Genomic DNA, 19411 nt, shown 5'->3' with positions numbered 1-19411 from the left:
TTATGAGGTGCCTAGAGAGTCTAAGATTCTCAGAGACTGGACAATATTTTATTTGTCTTTGACTCTGTAGAGCACATAAAACACAGAAGAACACAGAAGGCACTTACTGAATGTTTGATGAATGATGAATGAATGAATGAATGAGCAAATGAATGAGATGGCCTATTCAGAGAAGTTGCTAATAAATGAGCTCAGAATTCTGAATCTAAAAGCCACAAGGGAAACCAGAGTAGACCACATAACCATACTGGGCTGAGCCTGGGCTTTGCAGAAAACTGAGGTGCAGAGAAAAGGCACCATCTCCAAAGTCAGATGAGGAAGGAGAAAGGGAAGGAGGCAGGGCCTGGGGTTTGCAATCCTCTCCCTGGGCTGGGGCTGTGTATGTCACAAACAGCTCATTTTTGGCAGAAATAGCCGGGAGAGCAGAAGTTCATGGGCCAGGAACTATTGTCCAGTAGTGGGCTAAACTAAAACATCTTTATTTTTTTGTCGGTTATTGTAGAAGCAACAAAACTTTGATTTCAAAGTTACAAGTTGTTTTCGTTTTTGCTATTACGATCTAATCTCCAGGCAGCCATATCAGCTTGTGGCTACACATAAAGTCCTATTAACATCATTAACTCAAAGTTCTTGATCTTGCCTCCACCTTCCACTTGCCCAAGTAATTCCATTTCTCCCCAATTATTTATTTCCAAGAGTGCCCAAGGGGTCGGTTAGACTCACCATCGGTAGAGTGGAGGTTGCTGGGTTTGTTAGGTTTTTCCTTTCCTGTTCTAGCTTCCCTTTGTCACTGTGTCTACCCAGGAAGTAGCTTGAGGGCCTTTCGCCACTTTATGGTGCCTGCTGTGCAATGTTAAGGCCCAAGCCAAGAACATTGTCCTTCAGAGCTCACAAAATGCTTCTGGTGTCAGCAAAGCAGGTGGGAATGTCCATCTCCCCAGCTAGGCCCCAAAGTAGCACCACTTGGGCTCAGAATCTTTCATAAAATCAATTCTTCTGGTTCTTAACACTTTCCATTGGGCCTCCAACTAGTCTAAGATGCCAGGTTGGAAACAGGAAGAGAGTTTTATATTATGGTTAACTAAACGGGTACTCCCCAACTCCTTCTTCTTTGCTGCCTCCACTATGCCTTTCTGGCCACCCTGGCAGCTAGGGTTGGTTTCATGATCCAAGGAGACATGAAAGGGTGTCCTCTTTGTGTTCCAGAAGACTTTTGCTTTTCTTGGTAGAAGGATAAATGAGCCTATTGCCACACCTTCTCCCTGTGGCTCTCTGCCTTCTTTTTCATTGAAAATGGATACAATGCCCGGAAATACAACAGCTGTCTTGTGACTATGACAAAAAGACCAAGAGAACTCTTATCCCTGAAATCTTTGAGCCTCTGCATCAGCTTTGAACTGCATTCCTCCAGGCTTCTTGTGAAAGGAAAAAAAAAAAAAAAAGATGCCTATTTGTTGAAGGTACCATTTGTCAGTTAGTGAAGCCAAAAGCATGATCTTAGCTGTTACAAGTCTGACTTTTGCACATTATGTGCTGATAATATGAAACCATGAAACTCTTATAGTCCAACTTACTCATTCATAAATCACCTGATGGACACTGCTCATCACTTGTTAGCCCTGCATGCCATTTGCTGCTACTGGAGGAAGGGGTCGGGTCTCCACCAAAGTGGTGGGGGTATCTAAAGGCAGTTACTGGGAGCCTGGGTGGCTCAGTTGGTTAAGCGACTGCCTTCGGCTCAGGTCATGATCCTGGAGTCCCGGGATCGAGTCCCGCATCGGGCTCCCTGCTCAGCGGGGAGTCTGCTCCTCCCTCTGACTCCCCCCTCTCGTGCTCTATCTATCTCATTCTCTCTCTCAAATAAATAAATAAAATCTTTAAAAAAATATAAAGGCAGTTACTTTAGGTGGCATTTTTGTTAGGACCAGGCCTGGTGGCAATCTCCCTTTGGCACTGTGTCCTATCTCTGAGTTCTTTTTCTTTTTTTTACAGACTTTATTTATTTATTTAACAGAAAGAGGAGAGAGAGAGAGCACAAGCAGGTGGAGTGGCAGGCAGAGGGAGAGGGAGAAGCAGGCCCCCGCGGAGCAGGGAGCCCAATGCGGGGCTCGACCCTGGGACCCTGGGATCATGACCTGAGCCTAAGGCAGACACTTAACCAACTGAGCCACCCAGGCACCCCTAATTTTATATATTTTATATTGAGAATAAAAATATGTATTAAGACTTTTCATGAATTTTCTAGAAACCTCCAAATATTCAACTTGATTTTTCAATAGGGTCTGGAATTCTTCAATAGGAATTCTCTTAAGTTAAAGGTTTTTAGGAACCCAAAATCTATGATTTGGCTATTATTACTGTATGTATTTAGTACTGTTGAAGAATTAATATCATAAACTTGAAAAAAAGTGTTCAAAATGAAAAAAAGAATTCGTGTTTGGGAAGAGAGGATGTAGGTAAACAACTGCCCCTTCCTCCATTTTTCCATGTCAGGTTTTCTCACCTATGGAACCACTGACATTTTGGCTGGGATCATTCTTTGCTGTTGGGGACTGTCCTATGCATCGTCAGATGTTTGGCATCATGTCTGGCCAACAGCATCCCCCAGTTGTGATCATCAAAAATGTCTCCAGACTTTGCTGAATGGTCTCTGAGAGGCATCATCGGCCCCAGTTGAGAACCCCTGCTCTACATGAATACACCGCCTGTAAAATGGCAGGCTCATGTATTTGTAAACCTGCCAAAACTGCCAGCCCTGGGGTGCCTGGGTGGCCCAGTCGTTAAGCGTCTGCCTTCAGCTCAGGTCATGATCCCGGGGTCCTGGGATTGAGCCCCGCATTGGGCTCCCTGCTCTGCGGGAAGTCTGCTTCTCCCTCTCCCATTCCCCCTGCTTGGGTTCCTGCTCTCGCTCTCTCTCTCTCTGTCAAATAAATGAATAAAATCTTTAAAAACAAAACAAAAAAACTGCCAGCCATGTGGATCAGACCCTGAGGGGGTAGGGTTCAAAAAAGCAAAGTCCTGAGAGGAGTTCTACCTTTAATCTCAAGGAATATGAAGGAGATCCAAGGATGCAGTCCGGAGAAGCTCTTACCAAAATCCCTTTCCTCTTCTCTAATATCCAACCATTCCATTCCTCACCCTTTTTCTCCCGAATAGTGAACTCTCCCATCCCCCCATCCTCTCCCTCCATCTCCCTGTCCTACACGATGTCTCTGAACACATCCACGCTCCCTGCTCTCCATGGCCTCTTGCAAGAGGAGTTTGCTTTTTATTCTTTCTCCTTGCGATATACCCGTGTGGCTTATACCACTTCTATTCCCCCTTTCATCCCCCTGATTCTGCAGTGAAAGTCCCAAAGATCTGGTCTGGACCCTCCAAGCTCTTCTCCACAGTTGGGTGTGGGTGGATGGGAGGAACTGAGCAGCTAAGCAGCACCAAATTTAGCAACGGGAGGAGGCCGGGAAAAGCTGGCAACACTCATATGTGTGAAGGGTTGCAGATTTTTTTCACCCTCCTCACAAATGTGCAAAGAAGATGCAGCATTTTCATTTCTCTAAAATAGTTCTTGTCTTCCTTGTGAGGCTCCAACCACTGAAGAGAGAGAAAAATTTTCTGGCACACAATTTAAATAGACATTTTAGGTAAATGGCTCTTCTCTTGAGGTAAAAACATGCTTAGTCTCTTAGGTACCTGCATCTTCCTTTTCTGTCTTTTCAAGATGGTGTCTGGATTTTAGGTGGAGCTGTGGCTAAAAGACCCTGCAGGGACAGAGAAAAGATAGGATCCTCAGGTCCATGAAGAATCTTCTACATCTTTGCTGATTTCTGCTGTGGGTGGGTGGTCTGGACACTCCCTGGGTTGTATCCAAACCATTCCTGGAAGTTCTTTGAGCACCGTTGAGGTTGGAACTACAGTCCCTAAGGTCTGGTCTCTCCTGCCTTGGAAAGCCTGCTTGTGCTCCCTGATGACTCAGCCTCTGCTCTGGCTGCTGCTACAGACCCCACATCCTCCATCTGGCTCCTGCCTAGGGTGTCCACCCCCAGTCTTACTGCTGATTCACCTTTTCCTTGGCCTCTCTGTGGAGGCCCATTGGCTCTCAACTCAGTGACTTTCCAGGCCTCTTCGCTGGAGCAGATGGGAACTCGTTGGTCCAATTTATTCCATACTGGTCCCGGAGACAGCCCAGGAAATTATATTCTACTCCTCTCCCAGCCGGATCATGCTATGCTATTGAGTTAAATCTTGAGGCAGCCACTCCCAGGGTGGTGCCAGCCAACCTGCGAGTCCAGGCCCTCCCAGAGTTCCAAAGATGAAGCCTTCAGAAACCCTCCACCTTTCCTCCACCTACTTCACAAACCTTGCTTTGGATGGAATCAAAGAGAAAGGAGATTAGGCTCACCTCTGAGGCCTCCGCTACCTCTGTCTCCCTTTTTTTCCTAGATAGTCCACTAGAACTGATAGGGTGGGCATTCCTCTTTCTCTTCCCGTTTACTCCAGGACTTCCCTATGTAAAACTCTACGATCAAGTTGGCTTTTGATACGTTAACGAGAGAGAGAAAAGAATCTAGAACATCTTTTCTCTTTTACAAAGTCTAGCTTTTAAGATCATGAAAATTTCAAAAATCTTATTTGGAAGCTGACACTTAACTTTCCCTTTCTTTTCCTTTCCATTCCTCCTGGAACAATCCTAAGCCTCCCTGAGGCAACTGGAAACCTTGGGAAGTATGGGGGCTGAGGAGGTCTGCATAAGGAAATATAAGAGAAAGCAGCATATTTGAGTACTTCAAAAACTCTATTATCACCATTATATACATTGATAGTTCTTCCTACCACATGTCATGTTCTAATGCGGTCGTTCCACTGAGGCCTGCAAGGCTGAGACCACAGCCCTGTGGGTAGACCACGTCTGTCCAGTGAATGGCCGGAAGAAGACGTAGGTCCTCAGACAGGAAACCAGAATTCTGAGGGCAAATCTTAACAGAGAGGAGAAAGGGCTCTTTGCTATCCTCAGTGTCTCTTGGCCTGAACTTACAGAGCCCTCAGGCCTGGGACAGTCCTCCCATTTTCTCTCAAATGGAGTCAGGCCAGGCCTTGCAAAGGGAGACTTCTTTGTAGGGTCGTGTTTCTCTGACTCTACAAGTCAAAAGATCCATGTAATAAAATGTTTTTAATGTGAGGACCAATATAGGGTTATCGACTTTTTATTTTGCCAAGCAAAATGTTAGAAACAAGCCACTATTTATATCATTGATTTTTTTTTAAAGGACTTTTAACACCTAAAAAGTTGGTGATTTTTTTTTAAAGATTTTATGTATTTATTCATGAAAGACAGAGAGAGAGAGAGAGAGAGAGAGAGAGGCAGAGGGAGAAGCAGGCTCCCAAGGAGCAGGGAGCCCGACGCGGGACTCGATCCCAGGACCCTGGGATCATGACCTGAGCCGAAGGCAGATGCTTAACCATCTGAGCCACCCAGGCGCCCAGTGATTTTTTTTTTTAAAGATTTTATTTATTTATTTGAGAGAGAGAGAGAATGAGAGATAGAAAGCATGAGAGGGAAGAGGGTCAGAGGGAGAAGCTGACTCCCCGCTGAGCAGGGAGCCCGATGTGGGACTCGATCCCGGGACTCCAGGATCATGACCTGAGCCGAAGGCAGTCACTTAACCAACTGAGCCACCCAGGCGCCCGGTGATTTTGTTTTAAGGAAGGCATCATTTATTGACAAGAGAGGAAGCCACTTCACTGGCCAGGAATGGCATGAGGGAAAGGCATGCAACAGAGGCAGGAAAGAGAGATAGGCAAGGTCTATTCCAGTGGTGGTGGTTATACTTCTTTGCCCACTGGATTTGCGTCCGGGGCCAGTGGGGAGCGGGACTGAAAGGAATTTAGAGCATGTCATGGAGATCCTTGAGTAACAGGGTGAGAAACTAGAATGTCAGCTTTGAGAGAGTTAGGGTTTCTGGCTGCTTCATGAGAAGGGAACTACCACGAAGAAAAACCATATTTACGGGCGCCTGGGTGGCTCAGTTGGTTAAGCGCCTGCCTTCGGCTCAGGTCATGATCCTGGAGTCCCGGGATCGAGTCCCGCATCGGGCTCCCCGCTCAGCGGCGAGTCTGCTTCTCCCTCTGACCCAACCCCCTCTCATGCCCTCTCTCTCTCTCTCTCTCATTCTCTCTCCCAAATAAATAAATAAAATCTTTAAAAAAAAAAGAAAAACCATATTTGGGAAATTGAAGTTATAGGTTATGTGCAGCCTCTGATGAAATTACTGCATTTTGAGGGAGAGGGGCTAGAGGAAGTAAAGGGATTTTGGAGAGAAAGGATGGAGGCCATCCATACTTTGGCTTCAGTGTAACATTTCATGGGAGCTGAACGGGGCACTTTTTCTCTGTCTGTTGGTTATTGTGTCTGTTGGTTACCATGGCAGGGGTGATTTTTAAGAGGGTCACAGATACTCCCAATAACTTAATAGATATGCACAGGGTAGGTTTTAACATTTTAGACAATTCCTGTCTTATTCTGTACAGAGCTTAGTTCCTATTGATGCCCTCTTTCTGTTTTGATTCACCTTGTCCTAATGTCTGTACCTTTATATGGTTTGTACTTTTCCTTTGGCTCACTTACCATAGTAAGTAATTATTTCATTAATGTCAGCATTTCAGTAATGTTTGTTTCCTCCTCTAGGCCGTAAGGTCCAAAAGCAAAGGGTCCTTCACTATTATATCTCCAGTACCAAGCCTGGGGCCCGATCTATGATAGGTACTCAGTAAATATTTACTGACGGAGTAAATGAGTGAATGAGTAAATGAATTTACCTCTAGGAAGAAAGATTAGAATCATCCTCATCAAGTACACTTTGCTAAGTGTCTCTTTGTGTGGGATCCTGGGTTATGTTTTGTGACAGAGTGAGGTTCTCGAAGGCCACAAACACAGCCGAATACTGGATCCCGTGATCACTGCTCCAGGAAGTGGTCTTGGTGGTTGGGGCAGCCTTTCTCCCCAGCTCGCGTTCCTGAGGCACAGTGCTAGTGCAGTGCCACCTGTTGGGTAAAACAGAACATCCAGCTTTTTACCCAATGACATAGCTCGTTACAAGTAAACATATGGTAGTCCTATCTAACTTTTGCTGATCCAGGATCTTTTCCGGCATTTTACAATGTTTTGCATTTTTAAATTTGGCTGCATTTCCAAGGCCAAACTTACTGTTTTCTTACCTTTTCTCTCTTAAATAGTAGCTGTGTTTAATGCCATTGTCTACATTTCAGATAAAGGAATCTTCTGTAATAAACCGTAGTCAAATATCTATTGCACAACTGTAGTCAGGGAATGGAACAATTAATAAAATTACCTTGTGTGCTACATATGAGTCACTCACAGACACAAATATTTGTGATAGAAAGTACATTCGACAGTGATGGTGTGGCAACACTTTCAGTGATAGAAGACTATTGGACAGAAACTTCAATAACATGCAGTTCCTCAGTCATTATTGTAAACATCTGTTATTATGCTGGAAAAGCATGAACATAATGGTTAACAGAATCTTGGCCAAAGATGTTACTAATTATGCTTCATAGGGACACATATTTTTAAACACTATGTGTCAAATGCATATGCACACCTTGGCCTATTTGTCCATTTTAGGAGAAAGGCTTATTGACTCAAGTGACGTTGAGTACCCCTGGTCTCTTCTCAGTGGGTTTATTATGCCAGTGTAAAAGTGGAATTGTTGGCTTGTTAGCTCTACTTGCAGACAGATTCCCAAACTCTTTTTTAAAGTTCTGTGTTTTGGTATTTGATATTTTGTCTTTTCTTTCCTTTTCTGTCTCCTGGTTCCATGTCAGAAATGGAACCTCTATATGATCCTTTTATTTGGAGAGATGGGAAGGGAAGGATGTTTTCTTCTTGTGTCTGTATATGATGTACTGATATGTCTACTTTGTGTGTGTGTGTGTGTAGCCTTGTTTGTAGTATTTTCATCACATAGAAATTGTCAATATTTATGGATCCATCCTCAATCTTATCTTTTGTGATAATTGTTGTCATCATTTTGGGGCTGAAAATATCTTTTCTGTTTAAAGATCAGATACAGATGCACTTAGTTTTTATTTTGTCTAATTTTATTTTTTCCATTGTACTCTTTAATTCATTTGAAATTTACTTTAGCATACTGTTGGAACCAAACTTCACATTTCCCCCAGATAGGCAATAATCTCAACACCATTTTTTTAAGAGACCATTTACCGTTCAATGGTTTGTGTTCCTTCTTTTGTTGTAACCTACATAATCTTATATGTAATTACCAATTTTATGACTTTCATTTGTTCCCTGTTTTATTTAAAATTTGAGAGAGAGAGAGCATGCGCACAAATGGTGGGGAGGGGCAGAGAGTAAGGGAGAGAGAATCTTAAGCAGGCTCCACATTCAGGGCAGAGCCCAATGCAGGGCTTGATTTCACCACCCTGAGATCATGATCTGAGTGGAAATCAAGAGTGGGATGCTCAACCCACTGAGCCATCCGGGCACCCCACATTTCTGTTCCCTTAAGCAGCCTGTCAATTACTGTGCCAATACCACATATATTTGACCACAGTAACTATTTAATAACTTTTAATATCTAAGTCTTCCTCATTACTATTCTCTTTGAAACTATTCTTACCTATTCCTGTTTGTTTTTTCTTCCAGATGAACTGTTAGAATCATCTAGCCATTTCTCAAAATACAATGAATAGAATTTTGATTTACCTCCTTACATCTTTTTTAAGATTTTGTTTATTTATTTGACAAAGAGAGACACAGTGAGCAAGGGAACACAAGCAGGGGGAGTGGGAGAGGGAGAAGCAGGCTTCCCGCCGTGCAGGGAGCCCGATGCGGGGCTCGATCCCAGGACCCTGGGACCATGACCTGAGCCGAAGGCAGCCGCTTAACGACTGAGCCACCCAGGAGCCCCTACCTCCTTACATCTTATTCAACAAGTATTTATTAAGAATTGATATAGAGGAGCTAATCAATGTTGACCAGATAATAATGGCAGTGACATTTATAAGTTTCTATTTCCTTATATTGCAAAGCTCTTAAATGTTCTAAAGGGTATCTCCTATAATATTGTTCATCAAGAAGTTTCAAAATACTTGAAAACAAGACAATTAAGGCAGGTACTAGAGAAGGGGGAAAAAAATCTCTTCACTGTAAACCAGGATTGTTTACCAGCAGGTTGGTTGATTATAAATAGGATTCAGGATCTCTTTAATTCAAATCAGAAAATTAAAAGTTACGTAAGAGATTAAGGTAGAAATTGGGGAAAGGAACACATGGGCTTAGACAGTCACATACTCTAAAAGGAGACTAAGTATTAATGGGTGCTGAGTTAGCATCTCAGTGGAGGGCATCCTGGGTCCTGGGTTCATCTTCTCATTTGAGATTGCAGCTCTGCAACTGGTTTGGATAAACTACCTTTGCAGGAAGATAGAGAAAAAAGTTGGGCATGATAAAGTAAATCATTCCCACCAACAGTTCATACTATTAGACACTAGAGTTAAATATAAGTGGTTGTATGGGGCGCCCGGGTGGCTCAGTTTGGTTAAGTGTCTGCCTTCAGCTCAGGTCATGATCTCGGGATCCTGGGATCAAGTCCTGCATCGGGCTCCCTGCTCGGCAAGGAGTCTGCTTCTCCCTCTCCCTCCGTGCTCGCCCTCTCTCTCAAATAAATAAATAAAATCTTAAAGAAAATATAAGTTGTATAATCATTATAATCTGTTATTTATTCTATTGGATAAATTAAGAGATTTTCATTAGAAACTAAGATAATAAAGTTTGTAAACAGAATTTGAATGTTAAGTAAATTTAATTTACTACATCAGTAAGTTTTATTTAATGTATTATCACTTTTTGGTGGATTTAGCAAGATTTTTTTCTAGCAAATATTTTTTATTTTTAACTATTTCTGATTAGTTAACATACAGTGTTATATTAGTTTCAGGTGAACAATATAGTGATTCAACACTTCCATACCTCATCCGCTGATCACAAGTGCACTGCCTGATCTCTATCACCTCTTTCACCCATCCCCCACTCACCTCTCTCTGGTAACTATCAGTTTGTTCTCCATAATTAAGAGTCTGTTTCTTGATTTTTCTTTTTTCTCCCTTTGCTCATTTGTTTTGTTTCTTAAATTCCACATGTGAATGAAGTCATATGGTATTCGTCTTTCTCTGACTTATTTCGCTTAGCATAATACTCTCTAGCTCCACCCACGTCATTGCAAATGGCAAGATTTCATTTTTTTTTAAGATTTTATTTATTTATTTGAGAGAGAGAGAATGAAAGATAGAGAGCACATGAGAGGCGGAGGGTCAGAGGGAGAAGCAGACTCCCTGCTGAGCAGGGAGCCCGATGTGGGACTCGATCCGGGGACTCCAGGATCATGACCGGAGCCGAAGGCAGTCGCTTAACCAACTGAGCCACCCAGGTGCCCAAGATTTCATTCTTTTTATCGCTGAATAATATTCCACTGTATACACCTACAACATCATCTTTATCCAGTCATTAATTGATGGGCACTTGGAATGCTTCCATATCTTGGCTATTGTCAATCATGCTGCTATAAACAGGGGTGCTTGTATCCCTTTGAATTAGTGTTTTTGTATTTTTTGGGTGAATACCCAATAGTGCAATTGCATAAGGTAGTTCTATTTTTAACTTTTTGAGGAACCTCCATTCTGTTGTCCAGAGTGGCTGTACCAGTTTGCATTCCCACCAACAGTTCATGAGTGTTCCTTTTTCTCCACAACCTCGCCAACACCCGTTCTTTCTTGTGTTGTTGATGTTAGCCATTCTGACAGGTGTGAGGTGATATCTCATTGTAGTTTTGATTTGCATTTCCCTGGTGGTAAGTGACGATGAACATCTCTTCATGTATCTGTTAGCCATCTGTATGTCTTCTTTGGAGAAGTATCTGTTCGTGTCTTCTGCCCATTTTTTAGTTGGATTATTTGTTTGGGGGTTATTGAGTTGTATAAGTTCTCTATATTTTTGGATACTAACCCTTTGTCTGATATGTCATTTGCAAACATCTTTTCCCATTCTGTAGGTTGCCTTTTAGTTCTGATGATTGTTTGGATTTAGCAAGATTTTGGTTGTTGAATTTTTAAAAAAGATTTATTTATTTGAGAGAGAGAGAAGGAGTGTGCAGAGGGGAGGAGAAGAGGGAGAGGGAGAGGGAGAGAGAATCTTAAGCAGACGACGAGCTAGGCACAGAGCCTGATGTGGGGCTCCATCTCACAATCATGAGATCAAGACCTGAGCCAAAATCAAGAGTCAGATTCTTAACCAACTGAGCCACCCAGGCGCCCCTTGTTTGTTGAATTTATAACAGTTTTATGGGATAACTGAAATGTCTGAGAGGATCTGACATGAAATTTGTAAATGTTTTAAATGTTTCTGGGTATTTAGTTAGGTCAATTTATATAAATAGTTACTCGACAGAGGAATATAATCTTTTAAATTTATGTTAATGAACATTAGTTCAAAGATGGGAGAGAATTATTTTTATACTTTTAAACATATATATGAATAGAAAAACTGTGTTTATAGGTGACTTTAAGCTTACATTTTTCTAACTTAAACTTAAATGAACTGAATATTGACTCAGACACCCGTTAACATGTGTATTTCTTTCCATGCTCCAAAATCTACTTTGGACGTTAATATTCAATTGGTAGTGAGATACCCAACTCATCTAGGTTTTCTGGGGACTACGTTGGTTTCAAAACTGGGAAACTTGGCAAACTGGGGCAGTAAGTCACCGTTATTGGCAGACAATCCTCTGACCTTTGCAAAAGTCCTGTGGCAACCTGGTGTGAAATCCGCGTGTAGGGTTATCAGTCCCATTAACAGAGGCAGCAGCTGGGCTCAGAGAAGTTAACATGGCTTGGCCAAGGCCATAGTGTGGTTTCTAATTTATTCACCTTTCTCATGTCCTTTTTCTACTTAATGTGATTGGTTGATTTATTTCTGAGGTCTTTCCTCCCTCTGAAGTAGAGAACTTGGTTTCTTCTTTCTAGAATAAATGAGTTTTATTTTCACCTGAAGGAGCCACAGTCTAGGATTAACTTCAGCAGTAATCCCTACAAATTCCTTTGTAGAGACATTCAGGGAGGTTGCCTTAGCCTTTGCAAGATGGGTAGAAATAAACGTTACAAAGATTTTCAGGGTATGGGTTACTGTGCATTTTAAAAATAATTTTGCTGATTATTTAAAATATCTTACTACTTCTAATGAACTTCTTTCTAACAGTTTTATTGAGATATAATTTGTACACCATACAATTCACTCACTTAATGTGTGTCATTCAATGCTTTTTAGTATCAGAATTCTACAACCACCATCACAATCAATTTTGTAACATTTTCCTTATCCCAAAAGGAAACCCCATACCTGTTAGGAGTCACTCTCCATTTCCCCCCAAGCAGCCCTAACCAATCACTAATCTACTTTCTATCATTAAAGATTTGCCTACTCTGGACACTTTATATAAATGGCATCATGCACTATGTAATCTTCTGTGTCTGGCTTCTTTCACCTGGCATAATGTTTTCAAGGTTCATCCATGTCGTAGCATGCATGATTACTTCATTCGTATGGCTGAATAATATTCTGCAGTGTGGTTACACCACATTTTATTTATCCTTTCATCAGGGACGGGCATTTGGGTTGTTTATTTTTTGGCCATTATGAATTATGCAGCCATGAACACTGGCGTACAAGTCTGTGTGCAGGCATATACTTTCAATTCTCTCGAGTATATACCTAGGAGTGGAATTGCTGGGTCCTATAGTAATTCTATGTTTAATATTTTTTTAAAAGACTTTTTATGTTTTATTTGACAGAGAGAGAGCACAAGCAGGGGGAGTGGCAGGCAGAGGGAGAAGGAGCAGGCTCCCTGCAGGGAGCCCGATGTGGGGCTTGATCCCAGGACCCTGGGATCATGACCCGAGCCAAAGGCAGACGCTTAACCGTCTGAGCCGCCCAGGCATCCCTCTATGTTTAATATTTTGAGGAACTGCAGGATTTTTTCCAAAAAAGTTGCACCATTTTACATTCCCACCAGCAGTGCATATTTCTGCACTGCTGAAATTGACTCCAATTTCTCTACACGCTCCCTAACCTTGTTATTATCTGTTTTTTTGATTATAGCGATTCTAGTGGATGTGAAGTGGTATCTCATTGTGGTTTTGATGTGCATTTCCCTGATGATTACTGGTGTTGAGCATCTTTTCATGGACTTGTCAGCCATTTGTATCTTTTCTTTGAAAAAATGTCCGCATAGATCATTTGCCCATTTAAAAATTGGCTTATATGTCTTTTTATTATTGAGTTGTAATTGCACTTTAGATATGTCCTATATCAGATGTATGATTTTTAAATATTTTGCACCATTCTGAGGGTTCTCTTTTCATCTTCTCAGTAATGTCCTTTGAAGCACAAAAGTTTTTAATTTTGATGATGTCCAATCTATTTATTTTTTGTTGTTGCTTTTGCTTTTGGTGTCAGAGTTAAGATACATTCCACTTAAAGTTATCATGGTATGAAAATATTATTCATTATGTGATAAAATGAATATGTTATTTGCATATATATATTTATATATTATATATTTTATACTATAAAATATTTTCTGATTTTATAGTTCATAAGACAATATATTTTATATAATACATATATTTTGTATATGTACACAATAATTGAAATACCTTGTTTATATGTATACTTAGTGACCAGAAATCCAGAAACAAGGCATGACCTTAGTAGACTCAAACGCCACTGAAGAAGAGAAACATTTTTTTTCACTTAACTAGATTACTATTTATTTACTTATTTTTTAAAGATTTTATTTATTTGAGAGAGAAAGAATGAGAGAGTGGGGAGGGTCTGAGGGAGAAGCAGATTCCCTGCTGAGCAGGGAGCCCAATGCGGGACTCGATCCAGGGACTCCAGGATCATGACCTGAGCTGAAGGCAGTCGCTTAACCAACTGAGCCACCCAGGCGCCCCTAGATTACTATTTATTATAAAAGGGTATAGTTAAGGAACAGCCAAATGGAAGAGATACTTAGGGCAAGGTTCAGAAAAAAGGGCATGAAGCTTGCATGCCCTCGTTGGGCACGCACCACTCTCCCTGCACGGCTATGTTTGCCAACCTGGAAGCTCTCCAAGTTCTGTGCTTTTGGGTGTTTGTTTGTTTGTTAAAGAGGCAATTTCTATCTGGGCCAACTGCTTTAAAAGTCGGAGGAGGAGGGATGGGATTCAAGGGATGGATTTTATCCATGTGAATGGCAACACTGTTGTAACAAGAACATTCAATTTGGGAAACTTTTTGTGAGCATGTGTGATATGGAAATAATTTTCACCTGGAAGAGGGTTAAGCCCAGAAAGCACCATGAAGAAGTTTTCTGAAATTAAGGAGGGGGGGAAATTCATAGCTTCGCTCACAATTACCATAAAACAGATTTGGTGAATTCTTTAAAATCAAAATCAGTAGAAATTTGTTTTTCTTAGGACTGGACACTAGATGTCTCAGTTACATTAAGTCTGCAATGAGAAAAGAGGAATTTATAAAAAAGATTGGCACAGAAATGTGAGCTTTGTAATCTTGTATATGATGGAGCTTCATATTGGGGACATTGGAATTTAATTTCAATTCAACTTTCTTTGAAACCAGGCTACAGATAGCTATTACCTTTGAGATTCTTAACTAAGAACTCATTAAAATATCGGTAATGTCCTGTAATTTCCTGGATGAGGAAATTAAAAGAAAGATATTTAGAGCTTTGTTAAGAGACTGAGACGAAAGTGGAACGAGAAATCAGGGAAGAACCAGAAATTACCAGCTCCCTACATTGTCCTTTAGAAAGCAGTTATTTCCACTGAGCAATTTACAAGAAGATTTTTGTTAATAGGAAAAAAGAAAGTGTTCTAGATGAGACGGATACATTTAACGGAAGTATAATATGGAGAGAGAAGCACTGGATTAGGAGCCCAAAGAAATGATTTTTTAATAGTGAAATCACTGGCTTTTAGGTTCCAAGATGCTATTCAAATTCATCGGGGCCTTGTTTTCCTCTAGCCTCTAGGGGGAGTTCAACACTCTTTTCCTGGAGGAAGAACTCAAGAACCAATGGAACTCTCAGGGCCAATATACAATTGTTTTTCGTAATGACGAGTGAAATAAACGCATATCCATTAAACTATAAAAATGTGGGGTGCCTGGATGGCTCAGTAGGTTAAGCGGCTGCCTTTGGCTCAGGTCATGATCCCAGGGTCCCGGGATCGAGCCCCGCATCGGGCTCCTTGCTCTGTCGGGAGTTTGCTTCTTCCTCTCCCTCTGCCTCCCTGCCGCTCCCCCTGCTTGTGCTCTCTCTCTTTCTCTCTGTGTCAAATAAATAAATGAAATCTTAAAAAAACCCACTATGAATATGCTTGTGTTTGTGTCCCTGAAATGATCTTGTGTGCCTCTAGAATACATATCATGTTTTCGGGGGAAGTATTGCAGGCACATGTGGACAGGAGGAGAAAGGATGAGGGAGACAGCAGAACACCAAAGAAGGTAGAAAAGAGGCCAAGAGAGCCCATGACAGTGACAATGATCCAGCACACACGGGTGGGTCCCAGGCCCAGGTCCCAGACCCAAACGGGTCCCACGTTTGGGAGGGAAAAGAGTGGCACTGTGTGGACTCAGGGTGATCCCCGGGGGTGAATTAATCACAACAGGCACAACTCACTCTCTGGACCTCTGGCCCTGCCACTTCCCTCCTACTCATGCACACACACCAATCCTGATCTCTCTCTCTCTCTCTCTCTCTCTCTCTCACACACACACACACACACACACACACACACACACACACACACAGTACATCCCAGGGTAGCCTTGGTCCTGCCCGCATAACTGCAGAGAAAGGGTGGGAATAAAAGGCTAATTGTTAGTACATGAGCCTCTTAGGTGACATTTTTGGTACTTCCTGGGAAATCACCCCTTGCCCTCAACCTCTGGCCCTCCCAGGGTCATTGCCCACCCCCACATGCCTCCTTCACAGGGCCATTTATCCAGGCTCATGTGGGTGTGCTCTTGAGGTGGAGCTAGCAAGGGAAGTTGAAGGGTACTCAGTTCTGGTCCCAGACTGCTGAGTTTTACTAAGAGAAAACAAGTGATGTCTGTTCTGCCAGGCCACACAATGAGCTGCTTTCTCTGAGAGTCATGACCTTTACCCAGGAAGAGGCCGACACACTTATCAAGTCTCTACATTTGCTGGAGAGAATCTGTGGTAAACAGAGCAAAAGGCCTTCATTGTCACCAACGGCCTCTAGAAGCCACCAGGGCTTTCTATGCAGAGCCCTTGGTTGCCTGGTCAATGGCTATCATCCAATTTTACTGTGGAAGTGGATTATTTAAAGTTAAAAAATAATTTATTTAGTTGAATTTGGATTGGCCTGGATGATTGCCAATGATGGCCAAAGGGGCCATGCTATAGAGAACGTGCCGGTTGCTCACTCATAATTCATGTCTTCTTCTCCTTCCATGCTCAAAGAGCCCTGATTTTGGACAGTTAATTGGTGACCATGACCCAATCCCAGAGGATAACTGTTACTGCAACCATGCCTTTCCTGCTTGCCAGGGATTGGTCTGACTACCTGTGGATTTGTGCTGCTGAAAGGTGGGGAGAAAGTGCTACCATGCTGCCCTTTCTTCTTGCTCTTGGACTTGTGTGAGGGCTGCTGCTCTGGCCATCTTCTGTGAGCGTGGGTATTATAAGCAGTTGACAGGCGTGAATAAAGGCACAAGTCCTTGTTGATACAACTCAGCTTTGGAATTGCCTACTTTGGGACACCTTGTTAAGTTGCCTTAACAAGATGGATTGCTGTCCAAAGCATCTTAACTGATACACATGCTTTTTCCCCAGCCGATCTAACATTATCAGGCATAAAACAAACCCTTCGGCAAACAATTTATAAATGCTCTGGTTTCCTTACAGCTTAAAGCAAGATGGTGGACTCCAGAGGATTTCCAAGCAGTTTGATCGCGCGGTTACACTACAGTGAAACTGGAGATTGATCTGAACAATATGCATCAGGCTGGATGGCCAGGGAATCCTCTTTCCTGTCAAGACAACAGCCTGATTACCTGAGAATCAGCTTTCTTCTTTGTTTAGTTCTTTTTGTCTCCCTGAAGGATTTGGAATTGAGATCCATTCACTCCTCCAACCATCCAGTAAATATCTACTAACCCTTCGTCATGTGCTCACTTACCGGTGTGGTGGGGATGGCTTCCCTGATTCGCATTAGCCAGGCCCTGTGCTCACTTTGATGACTGTGGCCGTGCTGTGGGCTCTTTGATCAACAGCCTCCTGCTCCCAAAGCTGGGCGCTTCTGGAGGTAGTGTCAGAGGCGGTCCTGGGGAAACGGCCTAACAAAGATTTATCTGGGGCCAACCATGCAGAGCCATGGCATCAGGTGTGTGGAAAAAGACACACTGCAACAGGGATAGAGGCGCTATTCCATGACAACATCCAGAACGGGGTCATTGGCTTGGAAGAAATCTCTGAGAACTGCTGCCTCACTAAGTCACCTAACAGATGAGGACACAGACGCAAAGAGAACAGATCACTTGTTTTCCATATGCTAAATCCATCAGGCTGTACACTTAAGATTTGTGCACTGTACTGTGGGTATGTTTAACTTCAGTTAAAAAAAAAAAATCCAAAAAGGAACAAAAGCAGAAATGACTCTAGAGAAGTCTTTTTAAAGTTTATCTATTTAAGTAATCTCTGCACCGAAAGTGGGGCTCCAACTCATGACCCAGAGCAGCAACCTCTTCGGACTGAGCCAGTCAGCACCCACACCCGCCCCGCCCCTAGATATTTTTACCAGCACTTAAAGAAAGGAATAAAGGCAGAACTTTGAATAAAGGGAAAAACAGTGATACTTTACACATTTAAATTAGTAATTATGGGAGGAACGATTCAATTAATTTCTCATCTCTCTCCTACTAGAAGCTCTTCTAAATCTAGAGTTGAAGTTTTAACTTCAGTGTCAATGAGATCCTCTGAACGTGTGTTGCTTTCTGTAGGTGACACATGATAGGAATGCGGGTATCTCTGTGTTCATCTTACAGTTCAGATTCATGCCTTGAAGTTGCTGGCTCCCACTCTGGGGTTAGGAACGGTCACAAAGATTCAGAATGGTCCGGATGTTTGTAAAGGACTAGCTTCAGAGGACTTTCTAAAACATTTGTTATTTAATTCAATTAATTAACATAATGTATTACTGGTTTCAGAGCTACAGGCCTGTGATTCATCAGTCTTATATAACACCCGGTGCTCATTACATCACATGCCCTCCTTAATGTCCATCACCCAGTTACCCCATCCCTTCACCCCTCTCCCCTCCAGCAACCCTCCGTTTCTTTTTATTTTAAAGATTTTATTTATTTATTTGCGAGAGAGAGAATGAGAGATAGAGAGCACGAGAGGGAAGAGGGTCAGAGGGAGAAGCTGACTCCCTGCTGAGCAGGGAGCCCCATGTGGGACTCGATCCCAGGACTCCAGGATCATGACCTGAGCCGAAGGCAGTCGCTTAACCAACTGAGCCACCCAGGCACCCCCTCAGTTTGTTTCTTAGGATTAAGAGTCTCTTATGGTTTGCCTCCCTCTCTGGTTTCGTCTTGTTTTGTTTTTTCCTGTCTTCCCCTACGATCCTCTGTTTTGTTTCTTAAATTCCACCTATCAGTGAGATCATAATTGTCTTTCTCCGATTGACTTATTTTGCTTAGCATAATACCCTCTAGTTCCATCTATGTCACTGCAAATGGCAAGATTTCTTTCTCTCTCTCTCCCTCTTTTTTTTGGGGGGAGGATTGCTTCATAATATTTTGGGGGGACTTTTTGAGCTGGAGCAGCTTGCCTTGGCCAATTGGGTTTATCTCAACCTCAAGACGAAGGTCAAACTCAATACAAAGAATCCTAGAAGTATCAGATGTCAGCAGTGGCTCAGAGAACACTTACCTCATCTCTCCCATCCCAGGAGGCACAGGAGTGCAGTTCCAATGAGCACAGGGGGAATTTGTTGGCTCCGGGAAAACCCAGGAGTAAAATTAACTTCAGGTATGGCTGGATTCGGGGCTCAAACAATGCCACTTTCCCTCCACCTACCTCAAGGTTCTTCCACTCTATCAGTTATGAACTCAGGAGCTCCAAGATGGCTCCACAAAGCTCAAGTCTTCCCTCCTGCTAACAAGAAGAAGGCAGTATAGGGATGCTTATGTGGCTCAGTCAGTTGAGTGTCTGCCTTTGGCCTGGGCCCTCCTGCTTGGCGGGGAGTCCGCTTCTCTCTTCTTCTCCCTCTGCCCCTCCTCACCCAT

General features: G+C 42.5%; 1 protein-coding gene across 2 annotated transcripts in view; it reads right to left on the bottom strand.

The window, feature by feature from the left end:
- Positions 1 to 2889: 2889 nt before the first annotated feature.
- The window catches only part of ZBTB38 (zinc finger and BTB domain containing 38), a 111089-nt gene continuing 94567 nt past the window's right edge, over positions 2890 to 19411 (bottom strand). For both annotated transcript variants that reach the window (XR_003518252.2, XR_003518253.2), the window contains 2 exons: positions 6814 to 7038; positions 2890 to 3758 (listed from right to left, as the gene is read on the bottom strand). The gene's annotated coding sequence lies outside the window, so the exon portion shown is untranslated. The remainder of the gene's footprint in view (positions 3759 to 6813; positions 7039 to 19411) is intronic.

This window comes from Zalophus californianus, chromosome 1 (genome assembly GCF_009762305.2).
Source record: "Zalophus californianus isolate mZalCal1 chromosome 1, mZalCal1.pri.v2, whole genome shotgun sequence".
Taxonomy (NCBI): Eukaryota; Metazoa; Chordata; class Mammalia; order Carnivora; family Otariidae; genus Zalophus; species Zalophus californianus.
The sequence above is the reverse complement of the archived record's forward strand: the minus strand, read 5'-3'. Positions and strand labels throughout refer to the sequence as shown.